Source organism: Pinus tabuliformis, chromosome 4_2 (assembly GCF_031772625.1).
Source record: "Pinus tabuliformis cultivar Carrire ecotype Pingquan chromosome 4_2, CPIR1, whole genome shotgun sequence".
NCBI lineage: Eukaryota > Viridiplantae > Streptophyta > Pinopsida > Pinales > Pinaceae > Pinus > Pinus tabuliformis.
The window spans coordinates 189184712-189206072 of NC_142304.1; the positions used below are offsets into that span (position 1 = coordinate 189184712).

General features: G+C 37.8%; 2 pseudogenes; both read left to right on the top strand.

The window, feature by feature from the left end:
• Positions 1-5535: 5535 nt before the first annotated feature.
• Positions 5536-6269, top strand: LOC149168778 (monooxygenase 2-like; annotated as a pseudogene).
• A 69-nt stretch (positions 6270-6338) lies between these two features.
• Positions 6339-7357, top strand: LOC149168779 (uncharacterized; annotated as a pseudogene).
• Positions 7358-21361: the final 14004 nt, after the last annotated feature.

A 21361-nucleotide genomic window follows, 5' to 3' on the forward strand; every position in this document is an offset into this window, starting at 1 on the left:
AGTAGAACATTTAATTGTTTATTAAGGCATAAGGAGTTGAACAAATTTTTGGTGAGTAATAACCACTACTAAATTTTCACATTTACACTTTTATTCTTACATGTTAAAGTATTGAAGAAAATATAAATAATAGTAGGTAGTAATTATATTTATTTCTATCTTGTACGAATTGGTTTTTTATGCAAATACTTGCATAAATTATGGTGCATAATGATGGTAAATAAGTTTTTGTATCCAATTCTTTTTTTATGCACATACTTGCTCAACTTATGGTGTATAGTAAGTGATGGTAAATAGGTTATTTCCTTAAGTATGAACCATTTTCAAAAAAAAAAAAATTAGGTGGTTTTCCTATGAAGCTTAACAATGAAAAATCATTGCAGTAGAAGGATGATATGAATAGTGGATGACCATGAGGGCTTGGAGATAAGAATGTAAATATAGATATTAAAAAGTGTAATATGGCTAGCCCATTCTTAGGAGGAGAAAATTAGGATCATTATAAATAACACCAACTGAACCACTATCATCCCTATTGTTTCACATAATTCGATAAGAAGGTTGTGAGACAAAAAAATATATCCTTGTGGGCAGTCAAACATGGAAAAATATATTTAGGGTAAAATTTTTACCTTGCTCTATTGTAGCTTTCTCAAAATGTGCATACATAAATGAATACTAGTCATGGTTTTTAATAGTTTATGTTTTATTTTGATTCAAGAATATTTTGCAGATCAAGCCCTTTTAACTAGATGGTTCTTGTCCTTAAATCCAATTACCCCATTTATTTTAGGAATATATATCTCCCAATGATGTTTAGATTGACTTCATGGTTGTGTAGCTTGAGCTTTCATACAAAATAAACTGCTTTCATGTTTTAGTATTATTCGCCTTGGTAGTTCTCTATTTTTAAAGAAAAAGTTGTTTCAATTAGACATTTCAATTTGGTCCTGTATCATTATGTAAAAAACATATTGCATTTAGTTTGAACCAAAGCTGAGATGGGTGAAGTGTAATAGCAATGTACATGAAAACAACTCAATAGCCATAATCATTTGTATTCGACTCTACGCCGCGCAAATAGAAATATTCAAATTTTAACTCACACCCCGTAAACATAAACATTCAAATCTGTTGTAATCATGCTGTAACAATATTTACTCTTGTAAAAGCTCAATTATCCATCACCTCAATTAATTTCCAATTGAATATATCGAAATGAATAAAATTCATGTAAATAGCCATGCCTTCAAATAATTTGGAACCTAAAATATATAGTTGTGTTCAATGCTTTTTAAAAAAGTCTAGAAATTTATTTTTAAAATCTATCAAAGATGTGATACATTGTAATATATGAACAAGTGTGGGTACCAAATGTAATGGATGAAAAAATGTGGGTAGGAATTCACCCAAGACAACATTGCTCTTTGCATGGACATTACAACCCAAGAAAATGAAAAGCAATTGCCTTCTAATAAAAGTTATCTTCATATTGTCTATAGGAGCATGTTATGATATATGCATAAAAGGCAATATCAATCCCTAAATTCTTCATCTACTAGGCTAGCTAAAGCATATATTTAATAACGTAACTAATTATCAAAATTCTTAATTAGAGCATGATAGAATTATAATTTCTATAGTTGTTGCAATATTCTAGATATCTTGAAGTCACAAACACCATAAGATTGCAATTCACAAAGTACCCAAAAGTTTATAGAAAGAAAAACAATGATAAAATGTTGGTTGCTGCTAAAAATATCAAATCAATTACAAAACCAAAACAACCTTAAACCATATATGAAGGAATAAAATATGTGAGAACTTGTTGTGATAGAGATTAAATTGACAAATTAAAACAACACAAGAAACACTATAAAACCCTATGTACATATATTTCACGACTAATATATTTCACGATGAATGAAAGAACCCAAGAGGTTTGTAAGAATTTTTCCAGAAAAAACTCTAAAACCCGTGATGGCATTGATATTTATTATCAATGTAAAATTTTATGTTTTGCATTAACAATGACAGGTAACAGTCGAAACAAAAAGACAAAACCAAACCAAAATCTGCATTCAAATAGTAACGGAAACCATTTAGATTCTAAGTTAAGACCTTCAAAATTATGGTCCAATCAAATATTTGAAAAATAATTTTAGTCAAACTGTTCAAATTTAACATCTGATAACAATGATTCAGCTATTATCTCTCTATGATTTGTCCCAAATTCCTAGGGCATTTCTACCTAACTGTTCAAGGAGCCTGCACGATCTATTGGATTCTTCCACTATATATAAACGTGTGTGTTTATATACACCCTCCAGGCTTAATGCCTGTTTCGGATTGCATGTGTTACACAAAATATTGTCACCATGACATTCTGTCGTCAGTGTGAGTCTATCACCATTCATACTTTCCTCCTTTGCAAATCTTAAACCTCAGCTCTTCATGTCAAGCCTTGAAAAATGAGAGAAAGTCCTTGAAAATCTCTAAAACTCTGGTTCCACACTTTCTCTTAGCATTACCTACGGTTCCGCACCTCCTGTTCATGTCCCCTACGGACCTGCCCGCTCTGTCTCTAAAGGAAAGGGTGCAGACCCCTGTAAAAGTCAAAAAGGCACAAGTTTATTATTAAAAACTCACTTTGGGTTAATTCTGGACGCTTCTAGAAGGAATCTTGAGGTGGCAAGTTCGCTCCTAGGTGGTTCATGCATCCCATAACTAAAGGAGCTAACCCCTTGATGTGAGGAGCTTATCCCTTTGAAGGAGGACTCTATCCCTTTGAAGGTGGACCTGGTAACTTCCTTCCTCTGCACTATAAAATGAGGCATTGGGCTGGTTGCTAGGGAGGTTGAAAGCTGAATATTTTTTAGGGTAAATGCTGTTGGAATTTAGACTTCCTAATTGAGCTTGAGAGGAGAGATTACATACCTTTTGATCTCATTGGGAAGAGTGTGAAGCTAGTCAAAGTAGAGGAGATTCTTGCTGGACCCTGAGAGGAGCTTGTACAACATCAAGGCACCAAGGTTGTAAAGTTCTTCTTTGTTTAAAGTTAATACAATCATGTTCATTTTTCTCAATAAGCTGTCTTCTATGGTTTGTTTCATGAATTCCTCGATCATCATGATAAATATGGTTTATTATATTGGCTATGCAAGTGTTATTTGATGTGTGCTTGTTTGCGTTTGCAGGTTCTTTAAAAGGAAACCCATTTGGACGGTCGGAGCGTGGCTGCCACAAACTAGCATTGGACTTGAGGTAGGGTCTAAAACATCTCTTGGCTTTTATATATAAATCGCAATATTTAGAGAAAGGTAGAATTTGCTTGTTTTTCTTGTCGCTAGATATCTGTAGATACTAGGGAGATCGGTCTTGTCCGCAAGAATGATTTATCCCGCCGACAAAATGGCGACTCCGCTGGGGATAGACTAGTATGAATGGTGATAGAATCACATTGACTGCAGAATGTCATGGTGACAATATTTTGTGCAACAGATTGCCCCCTAAAGTGCGAAGTCTATAATAGATAGTATTTATCATCTAAGAAGAGTGAAGTACTTTATCATTTCAAGGATCATCTTGTGGAGACCCTGGTTGGAACCTGTAAAAACATTCAATAAAAAATATATATATGTGATCATATCATCGCTGAGGTAGTCATTCCTATATCAGAGTAGTTTAGTTAGTTTTCTAGTCAGTTTTGATCTGAGTATGGGAATGCCTACCTCAGCGATGATATGATCACATATATATATTTTGTATTGAATGTTTTTGCAGGTTCCAACCAGGCTCTCCACAAGATGATCCTCGAAATGATAAAGTACTTCACTCTTCTTAGATGACAAATACTATCTATTATAGACTTCGCACTTTAGGGGGCAATCTGTTGCACAAAATATTATCACCATGACATTCTGCAGTCAGTGTGAGTCTATCACCATTCATACTTTCCTCCTTTGCAAATCTTAAACCTTAGCTCTTCCTGTCAAGCCTTGAAAAATGAGAGAAAGTCCTTGAAAATCTCTAAAACTTTGGTTCCGCACTTTCTCTTAGCATTACCTGTGGTCCTGCACCTCCTGGTCATGTCCCCTGCGAACCTACCCGCTCTGTCTCTAAAGGAAAGGGAGCGTACCTCTGTAAAAGTAAAAAAGGCGCAAGCTTATTATTAAAAACTCACTTTGGGTTAATTCTGGGCGCTTCTAGAAGGAATCTTGAGGTGGCAAGTTCGCTCCTAGGTGGTTCATGCATCCCATAACTAAAGGAGCTAACCCCTTGATGTGAAGAGCTTATCCCTTTGAAGGAGGACTCTATCCCTTTGAAGGTGGACCTGGTAACTTCCTTCCTCTGCACTATAAAATGAGGCATTGGGCTGGTTGCTAGGGAGGTTGAAAGCTGAATATTTTTGAGGGTAAATGTTGTTGGAATTTAGAATTCCTAATTGAGCTTGAGAGGAGAGATTACATACCTTTTGATCTCATTGGGAAGAGTGTGAAGCTAGTCAAAGTAGAGGAGATTCTTGCTGGACCTTGAGAGGAGCTTGTACAACATCAAGGCACCAAGGTTGTAAAGTTCTTCTTTGTTTAAAGTTAATACAATCAAGTTCATTTTTCTCAATAAGCTGTCTTCTATGGTTTATTTCATGAATTCCTTGATCATCATGATAAATATGGTTTATTATATTGGCTATACAGGTGTTATTTGATGTGTGCTTGTTTGTGTTTGCAGGTTCTTTAAAAGGAAACTCATTTGGATGGTCGGAGCGTGGCTGCCACAAACTAGCGTTGGACTTGAGGTAGAGTCTAAAACATCTCTTGGCTTTTATTTATAAATCACAATATTTAGAGAAAGGTAGAACTTGCTTGTTTTGCTTGTCACTAGATATCTGTAGATACTAAGGAGATCGGTCTTGTCCGCAAGAACGATTTATCCGGCCGACAACAGGATCGAAGTGAGATTGCAGCTTTAATTTGGGAGAGAGAAATTGTGGGACGATGGCCACCCCCAACAGTCTCTTCAGTTATAATGGAACTAAAGCAATTAATATTGTAATTGTAGGAGGCGGCGTTGTAGGGTTAACCACTGCCATTTCCCTCCACAGGTGAGTCTCGTCTCATGATCTCATTTTTCAGCTAGCTTGGTAATTGAGAAATAATAATAGTGTCATTTTTCGTGAGCTAGCTTGCTAAGTGAGAAATAATAATACTACAAGCACTACATCTTGACCGAACATTAACATTAATATTGTGGGGATGGGAATGGGAATGTGAACATGAATGTAAATGGATGCTGCATGCAGGATCGGCCTCAAGAGCCAAGTGCTGGAGCTCATTGATTCTCTTCGAACTACTGGTGCCGCTTTAACTGTATGGGCCAATGGTTGGAGAGCGCTTGATGCTCTTGGTGTAGCAGATACCCTTCGTGCAAATTATAGTCAACATGAGCGGTAAGTAAATATTATTGCCAAATTTATTGAAGAAAATAATGGAACTTCACTTTGCTACTTGTTGACATGGTGATGCGCTCAGAGGGATGGGAGAGTGTCCTCAGGGTTACCATGTAGTAGAGAAAAGGATGCTGCAAGTAATGGGTGCAGGGGTGAGGGCAGGAATGATTCCTTGCGCAGGCAAACGAATGTTTTGGTTTAGAACCAGGAAATCACAACCACAAGGTAATTGCATATGATTATTCCCACATTTTCTTTACTTGTATGTCCATGATGGTTATAAGTGGTGAGATGAGATGATGAGATTCAATTTACAGATGCCCAGCTATCTCATGATTTGGAGAGCCTGACACGGTCGGCGTTAGAGACGGTAAGGGGTTTTCCAGAACCCATTGAAGAGCTAGTACAGTCCAGTTCCGCTGACACATTGACTATATCGGATCTAAGGTTCAGATGGGAATGGCCGTAGAAATGGAGCAGTAAGGCAAAGGGCAAGGGGAGCGTCACTCCCTAATGTAAAATTGGAGGACATAAACATGAAGTGGGGAGAAGAGGAAGAAAGAAAGGTAGAGAAATGCTTTCAACAATACTTGGCTGCGAGGAAATGGAGAGTGTTGAGCGTGGTTGGATCAGCATTTGTGATGGGCAATGTGCTGGATGATACTCTTCTTTCTTGCGATTCCTTCGTGATTGGATTTGGTTACCTTTCTTTTCCATGTCACATCTTCCCTACTCCGCATCCATCTCTGACTGTCGTACTCTGCCTACCAATAAACTGCCGTTCCCATCATCTGCATTAGCTCATGCTCATGAATTATAACCAGGAAATCACAACCACAAGGTAATTGAATATGATTATTTCCACATTTCCTTTACTTGTATGTCCATGATGGTTATAAGTGGTGAGATGAGATGATGAGATTAACTTTACAGATGCCCAGCTATCTCGTGATTTGGAGAGCCTGAGACGGTCGGCATTAGACACGGTAAGGGGTTTTCGAGAACCCATTGAAGAGCTAGTACAGTCCAGTTCCACTAACACGTTGACTATATTGGATCTAAAGTTCAGATGGGAATGGCCGTGGAAATGGAGCAGTAAGGCAAAGGGCAAGGGGAGTATCACGGTTGATGGAGACGCGTTCCACCCAATGACCCCTGATATGGGTCAAGGCGCTTGCTCCGCTCTGGAGTACACTGTCATTTTGGCCAGATGCTTCTCACTCCCTAATGTAAAATTGGAGGACATAAACCTAAACTGGGGCGACGCGTTCCACCCAATGACATCTGATCTGGGTTAAGGCGCTTGCTCTGCACTGGAGTATGCTGTCATTTTGGACAGATGCTTCTCACTCCCTAATGTAAAATTGGAGGACATAAACCTAAATTGGGGAGAATAAACCGGGGAGAATACAAAGAAAGAAAGGTAAAGAAATTGAAGAGGTTTTTCAGGTTTTGGTAAATTTTACAAATCAGTAATTAAGATGCCCAAGGTGGAAATTATGGATTTCATAGAGGTGTGGTGATTCTTCCAACACCCCCAAACTCAACTTTGGAGAATCGAACCTAGGTCCAAGCTCTGATACCATGGAGAGGTTTTCTGTTACACCAAAGCCCGCAGCTTTTAGTAAACTTTCCAAACCAGTAACTAGAATCCCCGGGGTGGAAATTACAAATTCTATATTCTGCCAATGCTTTCAGCAATACTTGGCCGCAAGGAAATCGAGAGTGTTGAGCCTGGTTTGATCAGCATTTGTGACCGGCAATGTGCTGGATGGATACTCTTCTTTCCTGCGATTCCTTCGTGATTGGATTTGGTTGCCTTTCTTTTCCATTTCACATCTTCCCTACTTCGCATCCATCTCTCCGCTAAACTGCCGTTCCACCATCCGCATCAGCTCATGCACATGAATTATAATTGGTTAAGAGTAAACAACTATTTTCCATTGAAATTACGATGCACTGTTGGCTTCGCTCGTCGGAGACTTCGTTCGTGGGAGACTTACGATGTGTCCACCTAGGCAGTTTAATGGAAATGGAATGAATAAATCTACTCTACGTTTGTTGAAGACCGCTCTTCAATATTATATCAATGCTACTTAGTGCTATTGGAAACAAAAGAAATTATTGCAAAATCGTGCAGTTCACGTCACCTCACTTTCCAAATATCTTTTGACATGCTCCTTCAACTAAATTCTCCTTGGGATTGATTTTTTTAAGCTTATAATACTACATTTGTATATTTTCTTCCTAATTTAAATATATTATTATTGTTCGAAGCTTCTACATGTATATATTTTCTTCCTAATTTAAATATATTGTTATGGTTTGAAGGTTCTTTTTCCTATAAATTAAGAAAATGAAAAATTCCCTGTTAGTTTGTAATACGAATAGAAATGAGCATTTGCTTATTTTTATGCTAACGAGTTATTTGTGAAATTTTAGTTCCCATCCTCAACACACATAACCACTTATATTCCAAAGGAATTCTTGATGTTTACTTATTTTAACTTAATTCCATCGTAAGCATTTATTTTCCAATTAGTTATAATAAAATATATATCATCTAAAACATATGCGGAATATTCTTAAAAATAAAATTTATTTAAATTTCTTGTCATAAGAAGAAGAAATGAAGGCTTTTAAGAATGTATATGGTTTAAATGAAATCCTAACTTCATGTTAATTTCCAATAAGTTATCTAAATCACTCATAATTAGGGATAATCATAAGGTTTTTTCTCTCCTATGGCTAAAGGTGTGGCATGGTCACCTCATATATTCTTTACGGAGGATATTTGTGGCCTAAGAATGATGCATATTCCACTTAAGATCCACAAAGAAACATTCCTCCAGATTACCAAATTCGTCTGCATGTATTGACCACAAATTGTTAAAATTGCGAAGCTTCGACGATTTCCAATTAAGGATTTTGCTAATAATAAATAATATACATGAATTAGGAAACTTTGCATTTAGAATAAGAATACTACCATTCTCCCCCACATTTCATGCAATATCCTCAAAGAAAAAGAGAGTTTTGGTAGCTAGTCTTAAACAACGCATTCCCAACAATCCCACCAACAAAAAGGTAATTTTCCTCCATGTTTGAGTTCACCAACTTCAACTATCAACTCAGTCATCCTAAACTACTACATAAGAGCATACCATTCATTCCATGTAATTTTTAAGAGAATACCTTTCATTCCATATCATTTTTCTTGCACTTTTTGGTATATTCATAATGTTGAAGAAATCCGAAAACTCAATTTGTTAGCAATTACTTTGATGTGAGTGATGCCTCATTCTCCATCTCCTATCCCTTTGTTGATAATATAACCCAACTTATTCCATCTACTTTGTATTTAATAAATACCCAAATATTGATTAGAACCTATATGACAAATTATATATAAATAATGAAAAAAATTCCATCATATTTTAGGCTTGTCCCAATAGATAATTATGGAAGCCATACCTCTTCTTGAGCTTGTCAAGTTGTACAATAAGTGTGGAGTATTCACTCTATGAACTTGTGACACAGCACATCCATTCATGGTATGTTAAAAAAACATCTCTAATTTCACTAAATATAAATAAATATCTCCCAAATACTTATTTTCAACCCTCCTAAACCATCTTTCCAATTAAAAAAAATGCCTATTTTAACTAGATACTGATTTTTATATTACATAATAGCTATAAACCCCTCTCTACCTCACATTCCCATCTTAGGAATTATGATTATACTAACAGGGGTGATGAATTAGTATAATGATCAATTTAACCAATTTCACAATTAATCATAACTGAAAATAGAAGAGTGCTTCTTCTTCAATATTTGATTATAATAATTTTCTAGTGCCAACTAGAAGGAAACTTCGACCCGTTGAAATATGTAAGCACCAACTTGGTACAAGCTTCTTCCTGATGGAGACTCCCACCTCCTTAGTCAATTTGTAGGTACCAACTTGCTAGAGGCACCAACGCCCTAAAAAATTTTGCAAGAACTAAACCCCAAAAGCACAATGGACCTTCCTTTCATATAATTTTCAAACTAGACCCACAACTGTAAAAACACATATTTTCGCCTTTCCTGATCTTTGCAAATTCTTCTCTGTTCATGAACACACTAATATATTTAATATTTTTATTCAGATCAAAAACACATCCTTGCAATAGAAGTTAGTCATCATCATAATTAACACTTCATCAACAAAGAATTCATTACTTAAACATTAACTGGACAGCATACTTCATTATTGAATTAATTATAGTAGACTACACCATGGATAACGCCCTTTACAAGCTTAGCTTTATTGACAACAAAAAACAAGCTTCATGTCACTACTCATTTTATTCACTTTCTGTCTCGAAATACAATTCCCTATCTCAAGATCAAACCTTTCATTATACTCTTTCACACATTGGCCTTTTAGGTCAATCCTAGACAAAAAAGTTTCCTCAAAAAATTCGGTTATGTAACTTGGAATTATAAATAAGAAAGCAGCAAAACTTCATGGGCTATTCTTCTTTTATTTCATTTTAATCTCACTTCAACCATGTGCAATAGATAAAACTTTGTTCGTATGTAGAGATGATGAATTTAGATCTGACCCCAATGTAATAATAAATGCAACACATATATCTCAACTAAAAAATAATATGAAACTTCGACTATGCAAAATAAAATGGATTCGGCCTTGCAATTTCCCATAACAACAAAAGGAATAGTAAAAATAAAATAAAACCATAACTTAGCTTCTTGACTTTGTTACATATCTATGTTGTTCGACTTCACATAAATTTAGTTCTTTGTGTTTCACACACTCAAAACATGATACATATCTCGGTGCTATGTCATTCCAACTCACACCACTTCATACTTCATTGACACACTCCATCGACGAGTTCTCACATTAGATATTTTGTTCTGCTCAAGAAAACACATACCAACAACACACATTGTGTTTCCTAGAGACACACTTCAAAGGTTACATGAACTATATTCAACAGTCATCGATGGTTTAATTCAATCCATCCATAGCAAACTAAACTCACATCATACTAATAAAAGGAAGAATTAGCTCCAAATGAGAGCTAAACCTTATGCTCTTTCTACAGTAACCATCCAATTGATCTATGCCTTGCACACATTAGATATATATGCCTTGCATCAATTCAAAATCTATGAACCTTAATTGTTCTATGAGAATACACACACCATCACACTGATTAGAACTTTGCACAATGACTCCATCGCACAATTAAGAGATCTACACATTTTTACCTAATCGACACAATTAAATGGCATGCATATGTAGTTCAAACTAGATTAGGGTCAACCCAAAAATCATGGGAATTTATCATGGGTATTTACCATGGTAAAAGTAATAGCTTGTTTGACCAAAGTTTATAGCTCCATGACACATATATTTTTGTGGATACTATATTCTCGTGATGTTTGATCAGTATAAGGCACAAAGGCAAGAGCTCAAAGATTTAACTCTCCATCATATTGATTTCTCTTAGTATTACAACAAGAATGTTGCAACTCCCAAAGGTCTTGAATTTAACTATCATCCTGGGGTGAATACAAACTTAAGAGGGGTCGACACTACACATGTAACATGTATTATCTTCCTCTTTTGTTGACATTATGCAAGAGAAAGAAACTAAGGAGAAATTAAATTACACAAAAACCATTTTCTTGTCTATGCTACATGTTAAAAAATTATATATTATGAAGCAATGGAACACATAAAATATTGCAGAAATATAAACACAGAAAACGCACAAAACAAGAGAGACATAGATATACGTGGTTCACCCAGTTTGGGCTACATCCACCCCGAATAGCCAGTCCTTCCTTTCTATTATCCAGCAAAATGAAGAGACACAACCTACAGCAAATCCGCTGTAATATCCTTTGTTTTCTCTCACAGTCTCACCTCTCTATTCATCGCTCACAGAATACACATCTATCTCACAGCCTCAAATACAATACCCTCATACAAAGAGAGGGGTTTCCTTCTAGGGAAAAAAACCCTAAACTAAACATAAGTTCTACCGTCAGATCATCCGCCTAATGAACGGCCCAGATTGACTAGAAATTACTATACTTTTACAAGGCAATTTTACAGCTGTTTTAGCTTCGGGGGCGCTGCCCCCCCCTGGACCCCCCCTGCAGCGAATATTTTACGGGCGGCGTTGCCGCCCCCATTTCGAACTGGGGTCCTATGTGGCGATACCTTTGAATATAGAAGATAATCAGGCTCCACACCCAACGCTACAGGAAATATTCAAAATTGTAGGAAATGAAGAATATTAAGAAAACCTATACTATATGCAGAATCGGGAAGCAAACCAATTCAATCATACTAAAATAAAAGTAGATATATTCTACTGTACATTGGGAACAAACTTGCATCTAAAACAAAGCATAAGAAAATCAAACTCTAATTCATAGAAAAACACAATTTTCCTACAACAACTACGCCAAAGGATCTATGAGGTCTCTTTTGTTTTTGAGTCTCATCCTTAATGTTTAGGGAAATTTTAACATGTTATGGAAGGGTAAACATTCTTTGGATGCAAATATAGACAATTTTTTGATGAAAAATAGAGGTAGCTACGGGAGTCCTTGTTTTGCTACAAGAGACAGTCCAGTGAGAAGAAAAATGCACTTCAGATGCAGTTTGAAGAGAGGAGGAGGTAAGGGGAGGCTAAAGGGTGGTAAAAAACTATTATCCATGTTCTTATGCCTCCAATGAACAATTTTATTTAGTAAAAGAGAAATTCTATGGTTTCTTGTAGCTCAGTAGAATGGAAATTTGTGCAATTGACAACATACAAAAATGCATGAACAATAAGTAAAGAATACTAATTAACACAATCTAATGCATGGAAAAGAATGTGAACTACATAGAATAACCATTACTAATATTTAATAAAACATGATGCATGAAAATACTTGTAAGAAATATAGTTCGTTAACCGCATAGAAAACAATGTTTAGAAACTAGATTACAAAAGTGACTAACTGAACTAATGCATGAAAAAAAGAGTACAAAGAGGGGTCTTGAGCACCTCAGGTGGGACCTTACCCGAGGGGGTTCAGATCCCTAAAGAGAGCAGCCTAGGAACCAAAAATGCCTTTCATTGACCAAAAAATGTGTTTATAGATGGAAAGTTGCATAACTGGAATTCTTAGCCTAATGCCTCCACTTGACTACAACTAACTTTCTACTTCAAAAACTAGACTCTTAGTGTGATACTCAACCCATTTATTTAAACAAAACAGTTGAGGGGAAGCCTCCTTGAGGATAGGGTTTATTTCCCTCCAAAAACCCTAGAAAGTAGGATCTTGCTCCTTAAGTGACCTCACAACTATAGGGAGGAGTATTGATTGCTCAATCTAGTCACGTTTGGTCATCTTGCAGTAGGGGAAAGGTCCCATAATTTTCTCTTGACTAGACTCCCTCATGATCTGTACCAAATATCCTTAATATCTACATAATAAAAAAATTAGGTGCATAAAGTATGATAAACATTTCTAACCTTAAAAATAACTTATTACAGATAATAAATACATGTTTAAGTATAGAAAGATAGGTTTATTGTGACTAGGAAAGCTGAGATGGGCCTTGTGTTCAAGCTAATTGGATGGTCTATCATACCCTACTAGAAAAATTGTTTATCATCCTCTGAAAAATATATTCATCTTATTTTTATGTTTTCCTTCAATTATCCCTCTAATTTCCTACCTAATTGTTATCGGGAAATCTAGTGTCTATTCAGAACTGCTAGTCCCACTAAGAGGGGTAGCTATCTTAGAAACAAACAAACTAAAGTCACTTGTTTTTTCCTTTATGAGGGAGAGATGAGAAAGAAGCAGAGAGTACCAACCTCAGTGTTTCGCTTGGCTCCTTGCTTGTTTCCTTTCCCCTTTGACAGAATCTCGCCACTGCTTCCTTGCTTGTCCCGCTTCAAAGAGCACCTGTAGAGTCATAGTAGCATAATACCATCAAAGCATAGAGATCTATCACCGTAAACAATATAGGATCAGATCTATATTAACCATACAAATGCATATATCAACACAATGTTCAGAGATACACAAGAATATGGAGGAAAACTCAAATAGCTTTATTGATAGAAGTAGTAGAAGAGAGGATTATAACCACTTGGTCTAACCCAGAACCATCCTCCTACTTGAAAGCCCTCTTCACCTCATACAAAGAAATATCACCCAACAATGTCTTCAAAGAGAAACCAGCAGCACCTCTTTGCAAATTACCAAATTCCAACCTTCATCCTTTGGATCTCTAAGATAACGGATCCATATATAGATATTTGCAGAGGTGTGAGTCAGCTATGGGTTTTTGATTAGTGTCATTCCACTTATAGTTCTTGGTTCCACTTGGAGATTTCATTGATCTCTTACTCATCCCTGGGCGAATTTTGGGAGGCAAGTCTCATATGAGAAGTTTCTAGAAGATTCCTTGATCATCCACTTATCAAACTGCCTCTGCCATTTGTCTATTCTCACTCATCGCACCCTACAAAAGGCCTTTTCAGTATGCATTGCACCTCTCATGTGTACAAGGTGAGATGCATCACACCCTGGCCATGGAGCAAGTGAGATGATCCAGTTTTGACCAGTTCTGAGCAGTTTTTCAGGGAGAACTTCTAGGAGATGATGTAATCATCTCACCTTGCTCCTTTAGGGTATGAAACAACACTTTTAGGGACTTAGAAGCCCTTGGTTTATGGACATATGTGATTGGGGTTGCAGTGCCCAAATATATCTATAACAGTTGCCCCCTAAAGCATGAGGTCGTAAATCTTTTTGATGTTGGGTGAAATGCTTTATAACGAGGATCTGAGGTTTTTCAAACTGGAAGCTGACCTGTAATAAGATACAATACAATACATTATCTTCATAATATTTTCATGATCTAGCTGAGGCGGGCATTCCCATGCTTAGCTTGATAAATACATTTTCATGTACATAGGATAGACAACCGTCTGTGTGCAGACTGATGATTCTGGTAGAGCCATCATCCCTTAGTTTGGATGATTATCTGTGTAGCAATGATGTACATTTGATGTCTTTATTTTCCTAAATATATCGCAGCCTGGATGGATGAAACTAGATCCGGGGTCTTCAAAACTCGTTCAATCTTCGCCTGAAAGTACAAGTCGGTCCATGTGAAAAGATGTTCTGATGTCAAACATGGAAAGACATCGCTTGATTACCAGCCAATGATGTAAGATGTTAACAAGTGCGAGAGGAATCACTGATGATGATGATGACCCTCAAGGTACTACAGTACAATTCACGTGGTGTGAATACATGAGTTGATGTCGAACACCATGCAAAATATTTCGGTCGAAGGCCATTAATGTAAACCTATCACCGGAAGTGAGAAACTTGCCATTGAGGCATGCAAGCTTCAAAGTACTGAAAGGGTTGTTCCTAGGTCGACTTCTTAGATAATGAGCTGATGTCGACAAGAAGTGACCCGTCGTAGGAGGGCATTAATGAATCCCAGATCTACGACACGGAATGGAGCAAATGATTTTGTGGAGGTGAAAACGATCTGATGATACAACGTTCAGGGTGGCGGTCATGAAAGAATGAAGCGTGAAGGTATTACAGTGGATGAGACACAAGCTGGGTAGGTGAATTCTCTGAGCGACTTCTCTTGAACATATCGGTAATATTGAAATGGATTGGTAGCATTAACCCCAAAATCGGATGGTACGGTGGACCAATGGTGATATGACTGGTGAACGGAATAACCCAACCCGACTCAATCATGGTGATGGAGTGAAAGTGTCATGTTCAAGAGCGACTTGCTACCAATAAAGTTTCTTCAAGTTTTCTTCGCAATTTTCCCTAGTAATTTTTGACCAGTACCTCTTTATTTTTGTCAAGCTTGAGGAGGATAACATATGCTTGTTCTATAATTTTCCCTTCGGGCAAACCCGTCGCTATGTTTTAATGAGCCTAGCGACAGTGAAACTCGCTCTTGTATGAATGGACAAGTTTGTCGCTATTGTTTCAACGAGTTTAACGACAAGGATAACTCAGTCCTTTTCAATTTTAGAGAGTCTAAAAAGAGACGTAAAGAAAACTCCAATATTCCTTTTTCGTAATATAATCCCTTAAGTCCGAAAAAGTATAAAACAATGCGAAAGGGATGACTTTTCAATAGTTTTAACGAGCCAAACAAGACAAACGCTCGATATTTTTGTGTAATAATCCCTTAGGTCCAAAAAGATTAAAATATAGAGGAGGCATAACACTTCCAATCACTTTAACGAGCTGGAGGGGCCAATTGCTTGGAAATCTTTTCATAATTTACGAGTCAGATGAAAAGAGCTTAAAGGAGACTCGTTTTTTGAGGAATGAGTGATGTTTTCAGATAACAGCTGGTTCCAGGTAAGGTTTGGAACTTTCCAATCACGGCAATGTAAAGAAGGTGGCTAATAGGATCACTCATCGCAGCTGCTCCTCAAAAGGGGTAAATAATCAAATGGAGGCGAATGATCGACTAAAACAGAGTGGAGGTGATGGTAAGAACACAACCAAGGCTCAAAAGCTGATGATAATCATTCATAATGGTTATTTACCAGAGGTGGGTGCATTTTTTAATGAGCTTAAACTCTGGTGGAACATATGCTCATTGCTAGGTTTAATTTTTAACGAGCTTGAACTTCGCGTAAAACTGCTCATGGCCTGGTTCATTTTTTAATGAGCTTGAACCATGCGACAACATATGCTCCGATTCGGTTTCATGTTTACACAAGCTTGAAATGAAAAACTATGCTTCTTATAAGTTCGCATGCCCCCAGCATAATGACGTGAATCGAGGTGCATGCCCCCCAAGCTTCATTGCATTCAACGAGGTGGATGGAATGAAGCTTCACTTTCGAGATTTTTGAAAGACTCGACTTGGAAAGGGAGTTGTTTCATTTTTTAATGAGGTTGACACAGTAAAAGAACTATCCTCATAACTCCTTGTTTCATTTTTTAACGAGGTCGACACGAGATAAGAACTGTCCTCGGAATCCACCGTATTTACAGTATTTGATAGAAAATAAAAAACTGAAGGATGATTAAGGTCGCTGTAATAATCTTCTTGGTAATTCGGAAGATGGGAGCGATGGTGGTAATCTTCCCATGGTGCCTCTCCTATCATCATTGATTGAATGATTCCTTTGTCTGTAGAATGTACATGCGACCAAGGATTTGAAGAAGTGCCATATTCCTTAGACCTATCTATCCAAACACTCGATGAGTGTTGATTTGAGTTTGCCCCCCAGGCCAAGAAAATTGGTTGCTACATTATTTATAAAATGGCAATGATCCATGCTGACAAAATGTTTAGGAATCTTCCGAATCTTTTAGATATAGAAGATATCATATTCCAGGTTTCCACCGTGGTAACTTTCGCCAAATTACTCGGAGGCGATAGGGCGAAAGTACCCATTAAGGCAGTGTCCTTCAGGAGGCCTACTCCAACATTTTGAAGTGATTGAGAGCTTGCATGGATCATTGGAATGCTTCCCGTAACTTGTGAACTATTGGGGAGGAAGGTTTGTTGGTCAACAATTGTAATCCCTCCTTGAAAAGGAAATGCAATCTTTCTGAAGTATGTTGACACAACAACAGCCATAGCATATATCCAGGGCCTTCCTAGTAGGATGTTGTAATCGAGGTTTCCATCGATAACTTCAACATCAATTTCTATTGTTTTGCCCCCCAGTTCAACTTGTAAGTTACTCAAAATCCCGTATGGAGTGTATGTTCATCCATTGAATGCTTTTAACGTCGTTGACGATCACGACAAGGGTGGTGAGCCTAAAGTTTTCCAGCAACTCATTGACATAATACATGTAGATGCCCCCTCATCAATAATTGTTCGATGAACAGTTTTGTTGAGGGCTTTCACTTGAATGAGGAAAGCGAGTTGAGCTGGTAACTGAGGTTCATATCCTTTATGATTAAAGGCCACAAGATTGGAATCCGCTGGGTAAATCCCACCTATTGCTGATAATGGAGCCTGCTTTTGGGAAGGGCAATTTTGCAGTACTTCAAGTGTTGACATAGCGGACGGCGATTGGCTAGGTCCTCTACTATATTATAATTCTATGCCACTCTGGCACGAGGATTAAATGTCGATTTGTGTACTACTCCCTTCGGAGGCTTTATCGTTAGCTCAGGAATGATGGGTGGCATAACTTCGGTCGAAGTTGTTGTCGAACTACTAGGTTCATCAGTAGCCTTTGTTCGACATTTGTGGATTCTCGTAATCTTTATTCCTTGTCGTTATCAAAGCATCATTTTGCTGTTTTGAAATGGACAACATAAGCACTTGGGATGGGGAAGCATTGTCACTAGCAACTAGATTGGTTCTTGGGTTCGGAAATGGGTCAGTCAATATTGCTGAAGTTCTTGAATTCTTAAAGATTTTCTTAACTTTAGCTTTATATGGACAATCTCTCATCAAATGATCCTCATCACATATGAGGCATGGCTGACTAGGTTTCTTTTGCCCAGAAGGGTTTGTAGAAGATTTTTCAGGAGACGACTCGTCCTATTTCTTCTTTTTTCTCTTCCCTTTCTTCTTGCCCCTGGTTGCTTCAGTTCTTTGCCTTTGTTAGTTGACATGGCATTAACCTTCGAGGCTAGAAGTTATTCATTTGAATTTTGACCAAAAGCCTTACGGGCTTTCTTAGATGTAGCCTTTGCGGTCTTCGTGCTCATTGTACCTATCACGCCATCGCCGGCATGAGAGTCTTTGTTTGATTTAGGAGGAGGAGGAATGGAGCATCAGGGATTTTGTCATAGAGCATGCCAGACTGAGTATAGATCAAGTCTACATATTGCGCACGAGAAATGACTTGCTCTTCAGTGACAACCCCTCCCTTAGCCACATCTTCTGTAATAGAAGGTAACAATGACTTAATAAACCATTCAGCTAGCAGCTGAGTAGGAACATATGTTTTTACCATTCTACGACGATGTCACCACTCATGAATATGATCGGATATGTGAGTGGCTGTCGTTTGTTTGAAATTGGTAAGAAGTTCTATTCCTTTTTCGTACCTTATTGGTAACTGAAAATGGGTTAAAAAGGTTGTGGCAAGGGTGCTGAAGTTATCGAATGAAGCTCTAGGAAATTCAATGTACCATTTTGCTGTCGGACCAGTTAACATTTGCTGAAAAAGGCGAAGCCTAATTGAATCATCATTTAGAGTGTTGGAGGAACACCATAGATGAAAGGTCATCACATGATTCGATGGATCTTCACCCAGATTTCCATTAAATTTAGGAATATCTGACGGAAGTTTATGAGGAATCGCTAGCCACCAAGGGGCATAAGCAATTGGATCGTTTGTTAGCCGATTTAGATCTGGTAACTCTAAAGTCGCCACGAAGGGAAATTGTTGATTCAGGTTCAGCGAAGCATACCCAGGATAAGATGGGATTGCCTGAGCAGTGGGTCTTTGCATACCAGCATAATGCATTTGATGTTGATAACTTTGATAAGGTTGCTGGGCATAACCAATTTGGGATGATTAATGATAACCATTTTGAATATACGGCTGCCCATTACTTGCAAAGTTTTGTTGCTCAGGTCCTTGGTACACTTGCTGGAATTGCGGTTGTTGATGTTGCACCAGCCATGGTTGTGAAACCATTTGCTGTTGCCCAATACTAGATGTTTGACCAAGATGAGGGGTAATAGTACCCGTTTGAGCCTGAGTCGCTCCAGCTAAGGAGCCACCAACCAGCGATTGCGGTTGCGTCGTGGAGACAAGAGGCTGTTGTATTAAGACCTCAGAAACTGGAGGCTGGCATACAACAGGCAATGCTTGTACTTGCGACACCGTCACAATAGCTAGTGTAATGGGGATATTTGACACAGGTAGACTTGGCTGCATTGAGTATACAAATCTTGGTTGTTGAGGCAGTATTAGCATCCAACCACTGGATGTGATTCCAATTTGACCCGAATTCGCTTGTGAACTCTCATATGGTTGTTCTCCCGGAGGGAACAATGAAAGGGTATAGTGCCCCCCATACAACAGCAATCCAGTGCTCAAAGGAATGATTAGTGTTTGGAGACCAGACTGCCCAAACTGATACTGTTGTGAAGGATCAATTTGGTGAGATTCAACATAAGAAATTCCAGATACTATTCCAGATGAACAAACAGGAATAGACCATACTGTCGAAACAGTCTCTGGGTGGACTCCCTTTAGCGATTGAGAGCTAGATGGGACAGATGGTATACCAGCGAACATTTTCGGAGTGGTGGCAGGAGGTTTTGCTACCGCTGTATCCGATGACATAGTCCTAGATGTTGACGATTGTCCAGACATATCGAGTCTATCCAAAAGACTTCCTAGCGATTCTACAGGAACTTGCAATGAAGGGGTATTAACTTCTGAAGTAGAAGGATATAGGTGGATCCCAGTCCCAAAATGCGATGGAGTACTAGATGGAAGATCCTTCGTAATCTCTTCTATAGCAATCAATCCGGGTGGAAGAGGCAAACCGTCAGGTCCGTAAAATATTTTTGGTGCCGAAGAAGGTATAGATTCTGCAGTGACAGATGCTGGAGGGGTAACACCTTCCGAATCAACTCTAGATGGAGCTGGTTCAGGAATCGAAGTGTTTACTGTTACACTAGGATCAGTTCCAATGTCCTCTTGTAACTGTGGAACTTCTTCTGTAGAGGCAGGGATACCAGAAATGGTTGGAGTAACTGGAGTCTCAGAGGGTGTTGAAACACAAGTTTCATACAAACCAAGAGACTTTGACCCAGTTATAGGAGTTCACTTGGCCCGGAATGGTTTCGTTTCCAGAGTCAAAGACGGTTGACTCGTCAGTCTCCACGAACGACAGGGTTTTGATTGAATTTCTTCCACGATTGCGGATTATTTGATCAACTCAAAATAAGAGGGGAAAATGTTATTCCGAATTAAATGAATTTTAGATGCTTTGACACAACTTGCTTTTTCAATTTTTAAGAGTCGAGAAAAAGCTAAAGATGACTCTAATCACCTTCGATTTTTAATGAGCCTGAAGTGACAAGTGCTCAGATGGACCTTTTCTTTTAAGGAGTTTGAAAAGGAATGAAAGAGACTACTCTAGAAATCTAGACAGAGGGATTACCAAACCAATCGCAAAACTACAGAATACTTTTTACGTTACGGCAGTCAATCTTCCCGAATGCTGTGTTCAGTGCATTGCGATCGATAGGGTGGCAGACACGGCTTCCTAAGGATAAAGGATATAGCCTATTGTGGTCTCCCAATATATACTCGACGGTACATGGGAGCACAAGTCCATACTGGCACTTGTCATCTCAAAGAGGAGGAATCACCCAACCTATGATGAAAGCGATAGTTACCAGGCTTTACAACGCCAAAATACGTCTCTAGCCTAGACTTCTAGATGTTGTGCATTAGGTTCCAAAGCATTTTTATGTTCATTGAATTTATTTTATAGTTGATCTTTCTTAAGAAGTTTTCCTTTAAGGTTCACCACGTGATGTAGATATAAAACTCCTAAATATGCAATCTAAGATGATAAACAGTCGTTTACTCTTCTTTTTGCAATGAAAATCCTAGCTACTAAGGAAAGAGAAGCGAGATCCTTTCAACATAGAGCAGAGAGCACACACTATATGCATTGTCCTAAATAAAAAACGAGCCGTCTAAATGAAAATGCACATGCATGTATTTTTTTCCACTTTCTTAATGTATGAATGACAAAAAGAATGCTCAATACAAATCTGAATTATTTCTTCCTCCAAAGAGACAATACTAACGATTTTCTTTTCAAAAAATGAAAGGGAGACAGGATGACACTTTTCGATTTTGAATTGAAAAC